Source organism: Heterodontus francisci, chromosome 8 (genome assembly GCF_036365525.1).
Source record: "Heterodontus francisci isolate sHetFra1 chromosome 8, sHetFra1.hap1, whole genome shotgun sequence".
NCBI classification, from domain to species: domain Eukaryota; kingdom Metazoa; phylum Chordata; class Chondrichthyes; order Heterodontiformes; family Heterodontidae; genus Heterodontus; species Heterodontus francisci.
In genome coordinates, this window is record NC_090378.1 from 123940277 (window position 1) to 123964595 (window position 24319).

The 24319-nt window shown below is 40.1% G+C and overlaps 1 protein-coding gene and 1 gene segment (V, D, J or C); one reads left to right on the plus strand and one right to left on the minus strand.

Moving 5' to 3' along the window:
- LOC137373133 (ral guanine nucleotide dissociation stimulator-like 1) overlaps nt 1-24319 on the minus strand; it is a 212168-nt gene that overhangs the window by 186780 nt on the left and 1069 nt on the right. The gene's annotated exons all lie outside the window — the stretch shown is intronic.
- The window catches only part of LOC137373135 (Ig kappa chain V region Mem5-like), a 37769-nt gene that overhangs the window by 4203 nt on the left and 9247 nt on the right, over nt 1-24319 (plus strand).

Consider the following 24319-nt stretch of genomic DNA (forward strand, 5'->3'; position numbering starts at 1 on the left):
TATATATAATATATAATAATGGACACACAGTCCCACCTCCTGCACTGACACATCCCACAGCTTTTTATAATATATAATAATGGACACACAGTCCCACCTCCTGCACTGACACATCCCACAGCTTTTTATAATATATAATAATGGACACACAGTCCCACCTCCTGTACTGACACATCTCACAGTTATATATAATATAAAAGAATGGACACACAGTCCCAACTCCTATACTGACAGATCCCACAGTTATATATAATATATAATAATGGACAAACAGTCCCACCTCCTGTACTGACGCATCTCACAGTTATATATAATATACAATAATGGACACACAGTCCCACCTCCTGTACTGACACATCCCACAGTTATATTCAATATATAATAATGGACACACAGTCCCACCTCCTGTACTGACACATCCCACAGTTATATTCAATATACAATAATGGACACACAGTCCCACCTCCTGTACTGACACATCCCACAGTTATATACAATATATAATAATGGACACACAGTCCCACCTCCTGCACTGACACCTCCCACAGTTATATATAATATATAATAATGGACACACAGTCCCACCTCCTGCACTGACACCTCCCACAGTTATATATAATATATAATAATGGACACACAGTCCCACCTCCTGCACTGACACATCCCACAGTTATATATAATATATAATAATGGACACACAGTCCCACCTCCTGCACTGACACCTCCCACAGTTATATATAATATATAATAATGGACACACAGTCCCACCTCCTGCACTGACACCTCCCACAGTTATATATAATATATAATAATGGACACACAGTCCCACCTCCTGCACTGACACATCCCACAGTTATATATAATATATAATAATGGACACACAGTCCCACCTCCTGCACTGACACATCCCACAGCTTTTTATAATATATAATAATGGACACACAGTCCCACCTCCTGCACTGACACATCCCACAGCTTTTTATAATATATAATAATGGACACACAGTCCCACCTCCTGTACTGACACATCTCACAGTTATATATAATATAAAAGAATGGACACACAGTCCCAACTCCTATACTGACAGATCCCACAGTTATATATAATATATAATAATGGACAAACAGTCCCACCTCCTGTACTGACGCATCTCACAGTTATATATAATATACAATAATGGACACACAGTCCCACCTCCTGTACTGACACATCCCACAGTTATATTCAATATATAATAATGGACACACAGTCCCACCTCCTGTACTGACACATCCCACAGTTATATTCAATATACAATAATGGACACACAGTCCCACCTCCTGTACTGACACATCCCACAGTTATATACAATATATAATAATGGACACACAGTCCCACCTCCTGCACTGACACCTCCCACAGTTATATATAATATATAATAATGGACACACAGTCCAACTTCCTGCACTGACACCTCCCACAGTTATATATAATATATAATAATGGACACACAGTCCCACCTCCTGTACTGACACGTCCCACAGTTATATATAATATATCATAATGGACACACATTCCCACTTCCTGTACTGACACATCCCACAGTTATATATAATAAATAATAATGGACACACAGTCCAACTTCCTGCACTGACACCTCCCACAGTTATATATAATATATAATAATGGACACACAGTCCAACTTCCTGCACTGACACCTCCCACAGTTATATATAATATATAATAATGGACACACAGTCCCACCTCCTGCAATGACACCTCCCACAGTTATATATAATATATAATAATGGACACACAGTCCCACCTCCTGTACTGACACGTCCCACAGTTATATATAATATATCAAAATGGACACACATTCCCACTTCCTGTACTGACACGTCCCACAGTTATATATAATATATAACAATGGATATACATTCCCACTTCCTGTAGTGACACGTCCCACAGTTATATATAATATATAATAATGGACAGACAGTCCCACCTCCTGCACTGACACATCCCACAGTTATATATAATATATAATAATGGACGCACAGTCCCACCTCCTGCACTGACACATCCCACTTGTTATATATAATATATAATAATGGACACACATTGCCACTTCCTGTCCTGACACGTCCCACAGTTATATATAATATATAATAATGGACACACAGTCCCACCTCCTGCACTGACACATCCCACAGATATATATAATATATAATAATGGACACACAGTCCCACCTCCTGCACTGACACATCCCACAGTTATATATAATATATAATAATGGACACACATTCCCACTTCCTGTACTGACACATCCCACAGTAAAAAATAATATAAAATAATGGACACACAGTCCCACCTCTTGTACTGACACATCCCACAGTTATATCTAATATATAATAATGGACACACAGACCCACCTCCTGTACTGACACATCCTACAGTTATATATAATATATAATAATGGACACACAGTCCCACCACCTGCACTGACACATCCCACAGTTATATATAATATATAATAATGGACTCACGGTCCCACCACCTGCACTGACACATCCCACAGTTATATATAATATATAATAATGGACACACAGTCCCACCTCCTGGACAGACACGTCCCACAGTTATATATAATACATACTATTGGACACACAGTCCCACCTCCTGGACTGACACATCCCACAGTTATATATAATATATAATAATGGACACACAGCCCCACATCCTCTACTGACACAACCCACAGTTATATATAATATATAAGAATGGACACACAGGCCCACCTCCCGCACTGACACATCCCACTGTTATATATAATACATAATATAGGACACAGTGTCCCACCTCCTGTACTGACACATCCCACAGTTATATATAATATATAATAATGGACTCACGGTCCCACCCCCTGCACTGACACATCCCACAGTTATATATAATACATAATATAGGACACACTGTCCCACCTCCTGCACTGACACATCCCACAGTTATATATAATATATAATAATGGACACACAGTCCCACCTCCTGCACTGACACATCCCACAGTTATATGTAATATAGATTAATGGACACACAGTCCCACCTCCTCTACTGACACAACCCACAGTTATATATAATATATAATAATTGACACACAGTCCCACCTCCTGCACTGACACCTCCCACAGTTATATATAATATATAATAATGGACACACAGTCCAACTTCCTGCATTGACACCTCCCACAGTTATATATAATATATAATAATGGACACACAGTCCCACCTCCTGCACTGACACCTCCCACAGTTATATATAATATATAATAATGGACACACAGTCCAACTTCCTGTACTGACACGTCCCACAGTTATATATAATATATCATAATGGACACACATTCCCACTTCCTGTACTGACACATCCCACAGTTATATATAATATATCATAATGGACACACATTCCCACTTCCTGTACTGACACATCCCACAGTTATATATAATATATAATAATGGATACACAGTCCCACCTCCTGTACTGACACATCCCACAGTTATATATAATATATAACAATGGATATACATTCCCACTTCCTGCACTGACACATCCCACAGTTATATATAATATATAATAATGGATACACAGTCCCACCTCCTGTACTGACACATCCCACAGTTATATATAATATATAACAATGGATATACATTCCCACTTCCTGTACTGACACATCCCACAGTTATATATAATATATAATAATGGACACACAGTCCCACCTCTACTGACACATCCCACAGTTATATATAATATATAATAATGGACACACAGTCCCACCTCCTGCACTGACACATCCCACAGTTATATATAATATATAATAATGGACACACAGTCCCACCTCTACTGACACATCCCACAGTTATATATAATATATAATAATGGACACACAGTCCCACCTCTACTGACACATCCCACAGTTATATATAATATATAATAATGGACACACAGTCCCACCTCCTGTACTGACACATCCCACAGTTATATATAATATATAATAATGGACACACTGTCCCACTTCCTGTACTGACACATTCCACAGTAAAATATAATATATAATAATGGATACACAGTCACACCTCCTGCACTGACACATCCCACAGTTATATATAATATATAATAATGGACACACTGTCCCACTTCCTGTACTGACACATTCCACAGTAAAATATAATATATAATAATGGATACACAGTCACACCTCCTGCACTGACACATCCCACAGTTATATATAATATATAATAATGGACACACAGTCCCACCTCCTGCACTGACACATCCCACAGTTATATATAATATATAATAATGGACACACAGTCCCACCTCCTGCACTGACACATCCCACAGTTATATATAATATATAATAATGGACACACAGTCCCACCTCCTGCACTGACACATCCCACAGTTATATATAATATATAATAATGGACACACAGTCCCACCTCCTGCACTGACACATCCCACAGTTATATATAATATATAATAATGGACACACAGTCCCACCTCCTGCACTGACACATCCCACAGTTATATATAATATATAATAATGGACACACAGTCCCACCTCCTGCACTGACACATCCCACAGTTATATATAATATATAATAATGGACACACAGTCCCACCTCCTGCACTGACACATCCCACAGTTATATATAATATATAATAATGGACACACAGTCCCACCTCCTGCACTGACACATCCCACAGTTATATATAATATATAATAATGGACACACAGTCCCACCTCCTGCACTGACACATCCCACAGTTATATATAATATATAATAATGGACACACAGTCCCACCTCCTGCACTGACACATCCCACAGTTATATATAATATATAATAATGGACACACATTCCCACTTCCTGTACTGACTCATCCCACAGTTATATATAATATATAATAATGGACTCACGGTCCCACCACCTGCACTGACACATCCCACAGTTATATATAATATATAATAATGGACACACAGTCCCACCTCCTGCACTGACACATCCCACAGTTATATATAATATATAATAATGGACACACAGTCCCACCTCCTGCACTGACACATCCCACAGTAAAAAATAATATAAAATAATGGACACACAGTCCCACCTCCTGTACTGACTCATCCCACAGTTATATATAATATATAATAATGGACTCACGGTCCCACCACCTGCACTGACACATCCCACAGTTATATATAATATATAATAATGGACTCACGGTCCCACCACCTGCACTGACACATCCCACAGTTATATATAATATATAATAATGGACACACAGTCCCACCTCCTGGACAGACACGTCCTACAGTTATATATAATATATAATAATGGATACACATTCCCACCTCCTGTTCTGACACATCCCACAGTTATATATAATATATAATAATGGACACACAGTCCCAATTTCTCTACTGACACATCCCACAGTTATATATAATATATAATAATGGACTCACGGTCCCACCACCTGCACTGACACATCCCACAGTTATATATAATATATAATAATGGACACACAGTCCCACCTCCTGCACTGACACATCCCACAGTTATATATAATATATAATAATGGACACACAGTCCCACCTCCTGGACAGACACGTCCTACAGTTATATATAATATATAATAATGGACACACAGTCCCAATTTCTCTACTGACACATCCCACAGTTATATATAATATATAATAATGGACTCACGGTCCCACCACCTGCACTGACACATCCCACATTTATATATAATATATAATAATGGACACACAGTCCCACCTCCTGGACAGACACGTCCTACAGTTATATATAATATATAATAATGGACACACAGTCCCAATTTCTCTACTGACACATCCCACAGTTATATATAATATATAATAATGGACACACAGTCCCACCTCCTGGACAGACACGTCCTACAGTTATATATAATATATAGTAATGGACTCACGGTCCCACCACCTGCACTGACACATCCCACAGTTATATATAATATATAATAATGGACTCACGGTCCCACCACCTGCACTGACACATCCCACAGTTATATATAATATATAATAATGGACACACAGTCCCACCTCCTGGACAGACACGTCCTACAGTTATATATAATATATAATAATGGACACACAGTCCCACCTCCTGTACTGACACATCCTACAGTTATATATAATATATAATAATGGACTCACGGTCCCACCACCTGCACTGACACATCCCACAGTTATATATAATATATAATAATGGACTCACGGTCCCACCACCTGCACTGACACATCCCACAGTTATATATAATATATAATAATGGACACACAGTCCCACCTCCTGGACAGACACGTCCTACAGTTATATATAATATATAATAATGGACACACAGTCCCACCTCCCGCACTGACACATCCCACAGTTATATATAATATATAATAATGGACTCACGGTCCCACCACCTGCACTGACACAACCCACAGTTATATATAATATATAAGAATGGACACACAGGCCCACCTCCCGCACTGAGACATCCCACAGTTATACATAAGATATAATATTGGACACACAGTCCCACCTCCTGTACTGACACATCCCACAGTTATCCATAATGTATAATAATGGACACACAGTCCCACCTCCTGTACTGACACATCCCACAGTTATATATAATGTATTATAATGGACACACAGTCCCACCTCCTGTACTGACATGTCCCACAGTTATATATAATATATAATAATGGACACACAGTCCCACCTCCTGTACTGACACATCCCACAGTTATATATAATATATAATAATGGACACACAGTCCCACCTCCTGCACTGACACATCCCACAGTTATATATAATATATAATAATGGACACACAGTCCCACCTCCTGCACTGACACATCCCACAGTTATATATAATATATAATAATGGACACACAGTCCCACCTCCTGCACTGACACATCCCACAGTTATATATAATATATAATAATGGACACACAGTCCCACCTCCTGCACTGACACATCCCACAGTTATATATAATATATAATAATGGACACACAGTCCCACCTCCTGCACTGACACATCCCACAGTTATATATAATATATAATAATGGACACACATTCCCACTTCCTGTACTGACTCATCCCACAGTTATATATAATATATAATAATGGACTCACGGTCCCACCACCTGCACTGACACATCCCACAGTTATATATAATATATAATAATGGACACACAGTCCCACCTCCTGCACTGACACATCCCACAGTTATATATAATATATAATAATGGACACACAGTCCCACCTCCTGCACTGACACATCCCACAGTAAAAAATAATATAAAATAATGGACACACAGTCCCACCTCCTGTACTGACTCATCCCACAGTTATATATAATATATAATAATGGACTCACGGTCCCACCACCTGCACTGACACATCCCACAGTTATATATAATATATAATAATGGACTCACGGTCCCACCACCTGCACTGACACATCCCACAGTTATATATAATATATAATAATGGACACACAGTCCCACCTCCTGGACAGACACGTCCTACAGTTATATATAATATATAATAATGGATACACATTCCCACCTCCTGTTCTGACACATCCCACAGTTATATATAATATATAATAATGGACACACAGTCCCAATTTCTCTACTGACACATCCCACAGTTATATATAATATATAATAATGGACTCACGGTCCCACCACCTGCACTGACACATCCCACAGTTATATATAATATATAATAATGGACACACAGTCCCACCTCCTGCACTGACACATCCCACAGTTATATATAATATATAATAATGGACACACAGTCCCACCTCCTGGACAGACACGTCCTACAGTTATATATAATATATAATAATGGACACACAGTCCCAATTTCTCTACTGACACATCCCACAGTTATATATAATATATAATAATGGACTCACGGTCCCACCACCTGCACTGACACATCCCACATTTATATATAATATATAATAATGGACACACAGTCCCACCTCCTGGACAGACACGTCCTACAGTTATATATAATATATAATAATGGACACACAGTCCCAATTTCTCTACTGACACATCCCACAGTTATATATAATATATAATAATGGACACACAGTCCCACCTCCTGGACAGACACGTCCTACAGTTATATATAATATATAGTAATGGACTCACGGTCCCACCACCTGCACTGACACATCCCACAGTTATATATAATATATAATAATGGACTCACGGTCCCACCACCTGCACTGACACATCCCACAGTTATATATAATATATAATAATGGACACACAGTCCCACCTCCTGGACAGACACGTCCTACAGTTATATATAATATATAATAATGGACACACAGTCCCACCTCCTGTACTGACACATCCTACAGTTATATATAATATATAATAATGGACTCACGGTCCCACCACCTGCACTGACACATCCCACAGTTATATATAATATATAATAATGGACTCACGGTCCCACCACCTGCACTGACACATCCCACAGTTATATATAATATATAATAATGGACACACAGTCCCACCTCCTGGACAGACACGTCCTACAGTTATATATAATATATAATAATGGACACACAGTCCCACCTCCCGCACTGACACATCCCACAGTTATATATAATATATAATAATGGACTCACGGTCCCACCACCTGCACTGACACAACCCACAGTTATATATAATATATAAGAATGGACACACAGGCCCACCTCCCGCACTGAGACATCCCACAGTTATACATAAGATATAATATTGGACACACAGTCCCACCTCCTGTACTGACACATCCCACAGTTATCCATAATGTATAATAATGGACACACAGTCCCACCTCCTGTACTGACACATCCCACAGTTATATATAATGTATTATAATGGACACACAGTCCCACCTCCTGTACTGACATGTCCCACAGTTATATATAATATATAATAATGGACACACAGTCCCACCTCCTGTACTGACACATCCCACAGTTATATATAATATATAATAATGGACACACAGTCCCACCTCCTGCACTGACACATCCCACAGTTATATATAATACATAATATAGGACACACTGTCCCACCTCCTGTACTGACACATCCCACAGTTATATATAATATATAATAATGGACTCACAGGCCCACATCCTCTACTGACACAACCCACAGTTATATATAATATATAAGAATGGACACACAGTCCCACCTCCCGCACTGACACATCCCACAGTTATATATAATATATAATATTGGACACACAGTCCCACCTCCTGTACTGACACATCCCACAGTTATCCATAATGTATAATAATGGACACACAGTCCCACCTCCTGTACTGACACATCCCACAGTTATATATAATACATAATATAGGAAACACTGTCCCACCTCCTGTACTGACACATCCCACAGTTATATATAATATATAATAATGGACTCACAGGCCCACATCCTCTACTGACACAACCCACAGTTATATATAATATATAAGAATGGACACACAGGCCCACCTCCCGCACTGACACATCCCACAGTTATATATAATATATAATATTGGACACACAGTCCCACCTCCTGTACTGACACATCCCACAGTTATCCATAATGTATAATAATGGACACACAGTCCCACCTCCTGCACTGACACATCCCACAGTTATATATAATACATAATATAGGACACACTGTCCCACCTCCTGCACTGACACATCCCACAGTTATATATAACACATAATATAGGACACACTGTCCCACCTCCTGTACTGATACATCCCACAGTTATATATAATATATAATAATGGACTCACGGTCCTACCTCCTGTACTGACACATCCCACAGTTATATATAATATATAATAATGGACACACATTCCCACCTCCTGCACTGACACATCCCACAGTTATATGTAATATAGATTAATGGACACACAGTCCCACCTCCTCTACTGACACAACCCACAGTTATATATAATATATAATAATTGACACACGGTGCCACCTTCTGCACTGACACATCCCACAGATATATATAATATATGATATTGGACACACAGTCCCACCTCCCGCACTGACACATCCCACAGTTATATATAATATATAATAATGGACACACAGTCCCACCTCCCGCACTGACACATCCCACAATTATATATAATATATAATAATGGACGCCCAGTCCCTCCTCCTCGACTGATACGTTCCACAGTTATATATAATATATAATAATGGACGCACAGTTCCACCTCCTCGTCTGACACGTTCCACAGTTATATATAATATATAATAATGGACACACAGTCCCACCTCCTGCACTGACATATCCCACAATTATATATAATATATAATAATGGACGCACAGTCCCACCTCCTGCACTGACACGTTCCACAGTTATATATAATATATAATAATGGACACACAGTCCCACCTCCTGCACTGACATATCCCACAATTATATATAATATATAATAATGGACGCACAGTCCCACCTCCTGCACTGACACGTTCCACAGTTATATATAATATATAATAATGGACACACAGTCCCACCTCCTGCACTGACATATCCCACAATTATATATAATATATAATAATGGACGCACAGTCCCACCTCCCGCACTGACACGTTCCACAGTTATATATAATATATAATAATGGACGCACAGTCCCACCTCCTGCCTTGACACATCCCACAGTGATATATAATATATAATAATTGACACACAGTCCCACCTCACGCACTGACACATCCCACAGTTATATATAATGTATAATAATGGACGCACAGTCCCACCTCCTGTACTGACACATCCCACAGTTATATATAATATATAATAATGGACGCACAGTCCCCGCTCCTGTACTGACACATCCCACAGTTATATATAATATATAATAATGGACACACAGTCCCACCTCCTGCACTGACACATCCCACAGTTATATATAATATATAATAATGGACGCACAGTCCCCGCTCCTGTACTGACACATCCCACAGCTATATATAATATATAATAATGGACACACATTCCCACCTCCTGTACTGACACATCCCACAGTTACATATAATATATAATAATGGACGCACAGTCCCACCTCCTGTACTGACACATCCCACAGTTATATATAATATATAATAATGGACACACAGTCCCACCTCCTGTACTGACACATCCCACAGCTATATATAATATATAATAATGGACACACATTCCCACCTCCTGTACTGACACATCCCACAGTTACATATAATATATAATAATGGACGCACAGTCCCCGCTCCTGTACTGACACATCCCACAGTTATATATAATATATAATAATGGACACACAGTCCCACCTCCCGCACGGACACATCCCACAGTTATATATAATATATAATAATGGACACACAGTCCCACCTCCTGTACTGACACATCCCACAGCTATATATAATATATAATAATGGACACACATTCCCACCTCCTGTACTGACACATCCCACAGTTACATATAATATATAATAATGGACGCACAGTCCCACCTCCTGCACTGACACATCCCACAGTTATATATAATATATAATGATGGACGCACAGTCCCACCTCCTGTACTGACACATCCCACAGTTATATATAATATATAATAATGGACACACAGTCCCACCTCCTGTACTGACACATCCCACAGTTATATATAATATATAATAATGGACTCACAGTCCCACCTCCTGTACTGACACGTCCCACAGTTATATATAATATATAATAATGGACACACAGTCCCACCTCCTGAACTGACACATCCCACAGTTATATATAATATATAATAATGGAAACACAGTCCCGCCTCCCGCACTGACACATCCCACAGTTATATATATATATATAATAATGGACACACAGTCCCACCTCCTGAACTGACACATCCCACAGTTATATATAATATATAATAATGGAAACACAGTCCCGCCTCCCGCACTGACACATCCCACAGTTATATATAATATATAATAATGGACACACAGTCCCACCTCCTGAACTGACACATCCCACAGTTATATATAATATATAATAATGGAAACACAGTCCCGCCTCCCGCACTGACACATCCCACAGTTATATATATATATATAATAATGGACACACAGTCCCACCTCCTGAACTGACACATCCCACAGTTATATATAATATATAATAATGGAAACACAGTCCCGCCTCCCGCACTGACACATCCCACAGTTATATATATATATATAATAATGGACACGCAGTACCACATCCTGTACTGACACGTCACACAGTAATATATAATATATAATAATGGACGCACAGTCCCACCTCCTGTACTGACACATCCCACAGTGATATATAGTATATAATAATCGACACACTGTCCCACCTCCTGCACTGGCACATCCCACAGTTATATATAATATATAATAATGGACACACATTCCCACCTCCTGCACTGACACATCCCACAGTTATATATAATATATAATAATTGACATACCGTGCCACCTTCCGCACTGACACATCCCTCCGATATATATAATATATAATAATTGACACACAGTCCCACCTCCCGTTCTGACACATCCCACATTTATATATAATATATAATAATGGACACACAGTCCCACCTCCTGTACTGACACATCCCACAGTTATATATAATATATAGTAATGGACACGCAGTACCACATCCTGTACTGACACGTCACACAGTAATATATAATATATAATAATGGACGCACAGTCCCACCTCCTGTACTGACACATCCCACAGTTATATATAATATATAATAATGGACTCACGGTCCCACCTCCTGTACTGACACATCCCACAGTTATATATAATATATAATAATGGACACACATTCCCACCTCCTGCACTGACACATCCCACAGTTATATGTAATATAGATTAATGGACACACAGTCCCACCTCCTCTACTGACACAACCCACAGTTATATATAATATATAATAATTGACACACGGTGCCACCTTCCGCACTGACACATCCCACAGATATATATAATATATGATATTGGACACACAGTCCCACCTCCCGCACTGACACATCCCACAGTTATATATAATATATAATAATGGACACACAGTCCCACCTCCCGCACTGACACATCCCACAATTATATATAATATATAATAATGGACGCACAGTCCCTCCTCCTCGACTGATACGTTCCACAGTTATATATAATATATAATAATGGACGCACAGTTCCACCTCCTCGTCTGACACGTTCCACAGTTATATATAATATATAATAATGGACACACAGTCCCACCTCCTGCACTGACACGTTCCACAGTAAGATACAATGTATAATAATGGACGCACAGTCCCACCTCCCGCACTGACACATCCCACAGTTATATATAATATATAATAATGGACGCACAGTCCCAACGTCTCGACTGACACGTTCCACAGTTATATATAATATATAATAATGGACGCACAGTCCCACCTCCTGCCTTGACACATCCCACAGTGATATATAATATATAATAATTGACACACAGTCCCACCTCACGCACTGACACATCCCACAGTTATATATAATGTATAATAATGGACGCACAGTCCCACCTCCTGTACTGACACATCCCACAGTTATATATAATATATAATAATGGACGCACAGTCCCCGCTCCTGTACTGACACATCCCACAGTTATATATAATATATAATAATGGACACACAGTCCCACCTCCTGCACTGACACATCCCACAGTTATATATAATATATAATAATGGACGCACAGTCCCCGCTCCTGTACTGACACATCCCACAGCTATATATAATATATAATAATGGACACACATTCCCACCTCCTGTACTGACACATCCCACAGTTACATATAATATATAATAATGGACGCACAGTCCCACCTCCTGTACTGACACATCCCACAGTTATATATAATATATAATAATGGACACACAGTCCCACCTCCTGTACTGACACATCCCACAGCTATATATAATATATAATAATGGACACACATTCCCACCTCCTGTACTGACACATCCCACAGTTACATATAATATATAATAATGGACGCACAGTCCCACCTCCTGTACTGACACATCCCACAGTTATATATAATATATAATAATGGACACACAGTCCCACCTCCTGTACTGACACATCCCACAGCTATATATAATATATAATAATGGACACACATTCCCACCTCCTGTACTGACACATCCCACAGTTACATATAATATATAATAATGGACACACAGTCCCACCTCCTGTACTGACACATCCCACAGCTATATATAATATATAATAATGGACACACATTCCCACCTCCTGTACTGACACATCCCACAGTTACATATAATATATAATAATGGACGCACAGTCCCACCTCCTGCACTGACACATCCCACAGTTATATATAATATATAATGATGGACACACAGTCCCACCTCCTGTACTGACACATCCCACAGTTATATATAATATATAATAATGGACACACAGTCCCACCTCCTGTACTGACACATCCCACAGTTATATATAATATATAGTAATGGACACGCAGTACCACATCCTGTACTGACACGTCACACAGTAATATATAATATATAATAATGGACGCACAGTCCCACCTCCTGTACTGACACATCCCACAGTGATATATAATATATAATAATGGACACACAGTCCCACCTCCTGCACTGGCACATCCCACAGTTATATATAATATATAATAATGGACACACAGTCCCACCTCCTGCACTGACACATCCCACAGTTATATATAATATATAATAATTGACATACCGTGCCACCTTCCGCACTGACACATCCCTCCGATATATATAATATATAATAATTGACACACAGTCCCACCTCCCGTTCTGACACATCCCACATTTATATATAATATATAATAATGGACACACAGTCCCACCTCCTGTACTGACACATCCCACAGTTATATATAATATATAGTAATGGACACGCAGTACCACATCCTGTACTGACACGTCACACAGTAATATATAATATATAATAATGGACGCACAGTCCCACCTCCTGCACTGACACATCCCACAGTTATATATAATATATAATAATGGACACACAGTCCCACCTCCTGCACTGACACATCCCACAGTTATATATAATATATAATAATGGACACACAGTCCCACCTCCTGCACTGACACATCCCACAGTGATATATAGTATATAATAATCGACACACTGTCCCACCTCCTGCACTGGCACATCCCACAGTTATATATAATATATAATAATGGACACACAGTCCCACCTCCTGCACTGACACATCCCACAGTTATATATAATATATAATAATTGACATACCGTGCCACCTTCCGCACTGACACATCCCTCCGATATATATAATATATAATAATTGACACACAGTCCCACCTCCCGTTCTGACACATCCCACATTTATATATAATATATAATAATGGACACACAGTCCCACCTCCCGCACTGACACATCCCACAGTTATATATAATATATAATAATGGACGCACAGTCCTTCCTCCTCGACTGATACGTTCCACAGTTATATATAATATATAATAATGGACACACAGTCCCACCTCCCGCACTGACACGTTCCACAGTTATATATAATATATAATAATGGACGCACAGTCCCACCTCCTGCCCTGACACATCCCACAGTGATATATAATATATAATAATGGACGCACAGTCCCACCTCCTGTCCTGACACATCCCACAGTTATATAGAATATATAATAATGGACGCACAGTCCCCCCTCCTGTCCTGACACATCCCACAGTTATATAGAATATATAATAATGGACGCACAGTCCCACCTCCTGCACTGACTCATCCCACAGTTATATATAATATATAATAATGGACACACAGTCCCACCTCACGCACTGACACATCCCACAGTTATATAGAATATATAATAATGGACGCACAGTCCCACCTCCTGTACTGACTCATCCCACAGTTATATATAATATATAATAATGGACACACAGTCCCACCTCCTGTACTGACACATCCCACAGTTATATAGAATATATAATAATGGACGCACAGTCCCACCTCCTGCACTGACACATCCCACAGTTATATATAAAAGATAATAATGGACACACTGTCCCACCTCCTGTACTGAGACATCCCACAGTTATATATAATATATAAGAATGGACGCACAGTCCCACCTCCTGTACTGACACATCCCACAGTTATATATAATATATAATAATCGACACACTGTCCCACCTCCTGTACTGACACATCCCACAGTTATATTTAATATATAATAATGGACGCACAGTCCTTCCTCCTCAACTGATACGTTCCACAGTTATATATAATATATAAGAATGGACGCACAGTCCCACCTCCTGTACTGACACATCCCACAGTTATATATAATATATAATAATGGACACACAGTCCCACCTCCTGTACTGACACATCCCACAGTTATCTATAATGTATAATAGTGGAAACACAGTCCCACCTCCTGCACTGACATATCCCACAGTTATATATAATATATAATAATGGACACACAGTCCCACCTCCCGCACTGACACATCCCACAGTTATATATAATATATAATAATGGACACACAGTCCCACCTCCCGCACTGACACATCCCACAGTTATCTATAATGTATAATAATGGAAACACAGTCCCACCTCCTGCACTGACATATCCCACAGTTATATATAATATATAATAATGGACACACAGTCCCACCTCCCGCACTGACACATCCCACAGTTATATATAATATATAATAATGGACGCACAGTCCCACCTCCTCGACTGACACATCCCACAGTTAAATATAATATATAATAATGGACACACATTCCCACTTCCTATACTGACACATCCCACAGTTATATATAATATATAATAATGGATACACATTCCCACTTCCTAGACTGACACATCCCACATTAAAAAATAATATATAATAATGGACACACAGTCCCACCTCCTGTCCTGACTCATCCCACAGTTATATATAATACATAATATTGGACACACAGTCACACCTCCTGTACTGACACATCCCACAGTTATATATAATATATAATAATGGACACACAGTCCCAACTCCCGCACTGACGCATCCCACAGTTATATATAATATATAATAATGGACACACAGTCCCACCTCCCGCACTGACACATCCCACAGTTATATATAACATATAATAATGGACTCACGGTCCCACCTCCTGTACAAACACATCCCACAGTTATATATAATATATAATAATGGACGCACAGTCCCACCACCTGTACTGACACATCCCACAGTTATATATAATATATAATAATGGACACACAGTCCCACCTCCCGCACTGACACATCCCACAGTTATATATAATATATAATAATGGACGCACAGTCCCACCTCCTGTACTGACACATCCCACAGTTATATATAATATTTAATGATGGACGCACAGTCCCACCTCCTGTACTGACACATCCCACAGTTATATATAATAAATAATAATGGACACACAGTCCCACCTCCTGTACTGACACATCCCACAGTTATATATAATATATAATAATGGACACACAGTCCCACCTCCTGTACTAACACATCCCACAGTTATATATAATATATAATAATGGACGCACAGTCCCACCTCCTGTACTGACACATCCCACAGTTATATATAATATATAATAATGGACACACAGTCACACCTCCTGGACTGACACATCCCACAGTTATATATAATATATAATAATGGACACACAGTCCCACCTCCTGGACTGACACATCCCACAGTTATATATAATATATAATAATGGACACACAGTCCCACCTCCTGGACTGACACATCCCACAGTTATATATAACATATAATAATGGACACACAGTCCCACCTCCTGTACTGACACATCCCACAGTTATATATAATATATAATAATGGACACACAGTCACACCTCCTGGACTGACACATCCCACAGTTATATATAACATATAATAATGGACACACAGTCCCACCTCCTGTACTGACACATCCCACAGTTATATATAATATATAATAATGGAATCACAGTCCCACCTCCTGTCCTGACACATCCCACAGTTATATATAATATATAATAATGGACACACAGTCACACCTCCTGGACTGACACATCCCACAGTTATATATAACATATAATAATGGACACACAGTCCCACCTCCTGTACTGACACATCCCACAGTTATATATAATATATAATAATGGACACACAGTCACACCTCCTGTACTGACACATCCCACAGTTATATATAATATATAATAATGGACACACAGTCCCTCCTCCCGCACGGACACATCCCACAGTTATATATAATATATAATAATGGACACACAGTCCCACCTCCTGTACTGACACACCCCACAGTTATATATAATATATAATAATGGACACACAGTCCCACCTGCTGTACTGACACATCCCACAGTTATATATAATATATAATAATGGACACACAGTCCCACCTCCTGTACTGACACATCCCACATTTATATATAATATATAATAATGGACACACAGTCCCACCTCCTGCACTGACACCTCCCACAGTTATATATAATATATAATAATGGACACACAGTCCCACCTCCTGTACTGACACATCCCACAGTTATATATAATATATAATAATGGACACACAGTCCCACCTCCTGTACTGACACATCCCACAGTTATATATAATATATAATAATGGACACACAGTCCCACCTCCAGTACTGACACATCCCACAGTTATATATAATATATAATAATGGACATAGTCCCACCTCCCGCACTGACACATCCCACATTTATATATAATATATAATAATGGACACACAGTCCCACCTCCTGTACTGACACATCCTACAGTTATATATAATATATCATAATGAACACACAGTCCCACCTCCTGTACTGACACATCCCACAGTTATATATAATATATAATAATGGACATAGTCCCACCTCCCGCACTGACACATCCCACATTTATATATAATATATAATAATGGACACACAGTCCCACCTCCTGTACTGACACATCCCACAGTTATATATAATATATAATAATGGACACACAGTCCCACCTCCAGTACTGACACATCCCACAGTTATATATAATATATAATAATGGACATAGTCCCACCTCCCGCACTGACACATGCCACATTTATATATAATATATAATAATGGACACACAGTCCCACCTCCTGTACTGACACATCCTACAGTTATATATAATATATCATAATGAACACACAGTCCCACCTCCTGTACTGACACATCCCACAGTTATATATAATATATAATAATGGACATAGTCCCACCTCCCGCACTGACACATCCCACATTTATATATAATATATAATAATGGACACACAGTCCCACCTCCTGTACTGACACATCCTACAGTTATATATAATATATAATAATGGACACACAGTCCCACCTCCTGTACTGACACATCCCACAGTTATATATAATATATAATAATGGACATAGTCCCACCTCCCGCACTGACACATCCCACATTTATATATAATATATAATAATGGACACACAGTCCCACCTCCTGTACTGACACATCCCACAGTTATATATAATATATAATAATGGACACACAGTCCCACCTCCTGTACTGACACATCCCACATTTATATATAATATATAATAATGGACACACAGTCCCACCTCCTGTACTGACACATCCCACAGTTATATATAATATATAATAATGGACACACAGTCCCACCTCCCGCACTGACACATCCCACAGTTATATATAATATATAATAATGGACACACAGTCCCACCTCCTGCACTGACACATCCCACAGTTATATATAATATATAATAATGAACAGACAGTCCCACCTCCTGTACTGACACATCCCACAGTTATATATAATATATAATAATGGACACACAGTCCCACCTCCTGCACTGACACATCCCACAGTTATATATAATATATAATAATGAACACACAGTCCCACCTCCTGTACTGACACATCCCACAGTTATAAATAATATATAATAATGGACATAGTCCCACCTCCTGTACTGACACATCCCACAGTTATATATAATATATAATAATGAACCACACAGTCCCACCTCCTGTACTGACACATCCCACAGTTATAAATAATATATAATAATGGACATAGTCCCACCTCCTGTACTGACACATCCCACAGTTATATATAATATATAATAATGAACACACAGTCCCACCTCCTGTACTGACACATCCCACAGTTATAAATAATATATAATAATGGACACACAGTCCCACCTCCTGTACTGACACATCCCACAGTTATATATAATATATAATAATGAACACACAGTCCCACCTCCTGCACTGACACATCCCACAGTTATATATAATATATAATAATGAACACACAGTCCCACCTCCTGTACTGACACATCCCACAGTTATAAATAATATATAATAATGGACACACAGTCCCACCTCCTGGACTGACACATCCCACAGTTATATATAATATATAATAATGGACACACAGTCCCACCTCCTGGACTGACACATCCCACAGTTATATATAATATATAATAATGGACACACAGTCCCACCTCCTGTACTGATACATCCCACAGTTATATAATATATAATAATGGACACACAGTCCCACCTCCTGGACTGACACATCCCACAGTTATATATAATATATAATAATGGACTCACAGTCCCACCTCCTGTACTGACACATCCCACAGTTATAAATAATATATAATAATGGACACACAGTCCCACCTCCTGTACTGACACATCCCACAGTTATATATAATATATAATAATGGTCACACAGTCCCACCTCCTGAACTGACACATCCCACAGTTATAAATAATATATAATAATGGACACACAGTCCCACCTCCTGTACTGACACATCCCACAGTTATATACAATATATAATAATGGACACACAGTCCCACCTCCTGTACTGACACATCCCACAGTAATATATAATATAGAATAATGGACACACAGTCCCACCACCTGAACTGACACATCCCACAGTTATAAATAATATATAATAATGGACACACAGTCCCACCTCCTGTACTGACATGTCCCACAGTTATATATAATATATAATAATGGACACACAGTCCCACCTCCTGGACTGATACATCCCACAGTTATATATAATATATAATAATGGTCACACAGTCCCACCTCCTGTACTGACACATCCCACAGTAATATATAATATAGAATAATGGACACACAGTCCCACCACCTGAACTGACACATCCCACAGTTATAAATAATATATAATAATGGACACACAGTCCCACCTCCTGTACTGACATGTCCCACAGTTATATATAATATATAATAATGGACACACAGTCCCACCTCCTGAACTGACACATCCCACAGTTATAAATAATATATAATAATGGACACACAGTCCCACCTCCTGTACTGACACATCCCACAGTTATAAATAATATATAATAATGGACATACAGTCCCACCTCCTGTACTGATACATCCCACAGTTATATATAATATATAATAATGGACACACAGTCCCACCTCCTGTACTGATACATCCCACAGTTATATATAATATATAATAATGGTCACACAGTCCCACCTCCTGAACTGACACATCCCACAGTTATAAATAATATATAATAATGGACACACAGTCCCACCTCCTGGACTGACACATCCCACAGTTATATATAATATATAATAATGGACTCACAGTCCCACCTCCTGTACTGACACATCCCACAGTTATATATAATATATAATAATGGACATAGTCCCACCTCCCGCACTGACACATCCACAGTTATATTTATTATATAATAAACAGACGGTGTATTAAAACAGTTGCTTCAATCTCCTGTCTTATCTATCTGGGAAATATTTCCTGTTTTGTGCATTGCTGCCACATGTGTCGATGAGAGTGTTGACAGAAACATTCCCCTGAACGGTGTGACAAATTGGGAAAGGATGGAGGAGTTTAGAGAGGACGAGGAGCTGCTGTCTTCATCAGTGAGAATCTCACAGCTCTGGAGATTTGACATTTTGCTTCATTCGATTCTCTCTGGGTTCTGGTGGAGTCGCTTCATGAGCACAGACTAATTATTGATCATTATTATTGACCCCCCATCCCAGGTCAGACACCCCAGGTCAGTTACTATGGAAACAGGTTTATTCTCATCTGGTTGAACAATCTGGTTGACACAATTTTCACCAATCAAAATCCAATTTAGAAAAGTGTCTAAATGAATAAAACTGAAATCATAAATAGAAAGCAAACTGAACAAATTAAAGCCTGATTTTATTTTCACTATCCACTACACACTCCTGTCCCTGTGGTGCCCACTGCAGCCTGAAGGCCTCAAGTGACCCAGCAGACACCCCCTGCTCCTTCTCCAGGGCCACCCGGGTGGGGACAATGCCATGGTAGAGAGACTGGCAGCCAGTGCCACCACCCCCATGGGTCCCATCCAACTCGGGCCTGTGGATGGACACCTTAGCCAGGCCCAGGAGCAGACCCACGAGGAGGGGCCTCCAACCTGCCCACTCCCCTCTGCACTGGGTGGCCAAAGATCAGGAGCGTGGGCCTGAATTAGAACCAGAGGATGAGAAGCAGCCCCTTCAAATAATGGAACAGGGGCCACAACCTCTCCCACTCCATGTAGACATGATCCACCGACTCTGAAACTCACTGTTTTCAAATGGTCCATGAGGAAGACCAGAGTCAGCAACAGAAACATCACATTTACAGAAACACTCCTCCCCTTTTTTCCAGGGCACAGGCAGGTGAGCTCGGTTTGCTGGGAGATTTTCATTTTCCAGGAATTGAGTGGCTCCAGGCTTTTCCATCTGATGTGGTGGGAAGAGCAGCTGGAAGATTTATCATCGACAAGTAGAATTCCCAACTTTCCCAAGCACGGCAGCATGGAATTCAGACAGAGAGAGTGAAACAGAGACAGTAGGAGAGAGAGAGAAACAGAGACAGTGGGAGAGAGAGAATGACAGAAAGAGAGACATTGGGGGAGAGAGTGAGATAAAGAGAGACAGTGAGAGAGACAGAGAGAGAGAGAGAGAGTGAGAAAGAGTGAGAGAAAGAGAGTGAGATAGAGAGAGGGAGGGAGAGAGAGAGTGAGAGAAAGAGAGAGAGGGAGATAGTGAGATAGACAGAGGGAAAGAGCACAAGAGGGACAGCGTGAGAGAGAGAGATGGCTGGTTGTCCCAGTGGACATTGGGACTCTGACGTCTGGCCTATATGAGGGTCCCGAGCCTGCTCATGTCATCAGCACTCGCCGGAGCAACTTTCTGGGAGGCAGCCTCCTAATTGGTCACCTCCACACTCACTGTCCTATTAATGATGGCGGTCAGGCTCCCGAGCCTGCAGGCCCAATCAGAGGGCCCACAGTGATGTCAGGCTGGCAGCTCCACCGGGAGAGGTGGGCCCTGCTGAAACAGGCAGGCGAGAGTGAGGGCCCCTCAACATGGAGAAGCCCTCGGCTGCCTGCAGAGGAATAGTAAAATAAAAAGGGCTGAAGCCAGCTGGGCCATCGGTTTGAAGAGGGTTAGGGTTAGGAAACTCCTCCACAGGATTATTCACAGGCGGGACTGCAGCTTTTCATCCCTGTAGCTCTGTCATTGGGACATAGAGTCTCCGTCCCCGATGGTCCCCTGGCCTGCTGCCGGGAGGGCTCCTCCATTGAGCTGGCGGCCTCCACACTCGGGGGTGGGGAGGCCGCTCCGACGTTGGTAAAATACCAGCACCGGCTCAAAAATGGCCCCTAAATGTGAACTTCATTGCTCGAATTGTCTGCCCATCTCCATGGAGCCAGCAGATGACCGGTTCCCAGTACACCCATGGGAAAGTAACCCGGAGGCGGGAATGTGTCAGGGAGCCATGTTGACACGGCTCGTCGTATTTTTCCCAGTCCTGCCCAACCTCTAAATGAGAACCCCGTCTCCATGGCACCGGGAGAATTCATCCCAGTCTGTGAGAGACAGAGAGAGAGAAAGTGAGAGAGAGAGAAAGAGAGAGAGAGTGAGAGGGAGAAAAAGAGAGACAGAGTGAGAAAGAGAGACAAAGTGAGAGAGTGAGAGAGAGAGAAAGAGAGAGATAGTGAGAGGGAGAAAAATA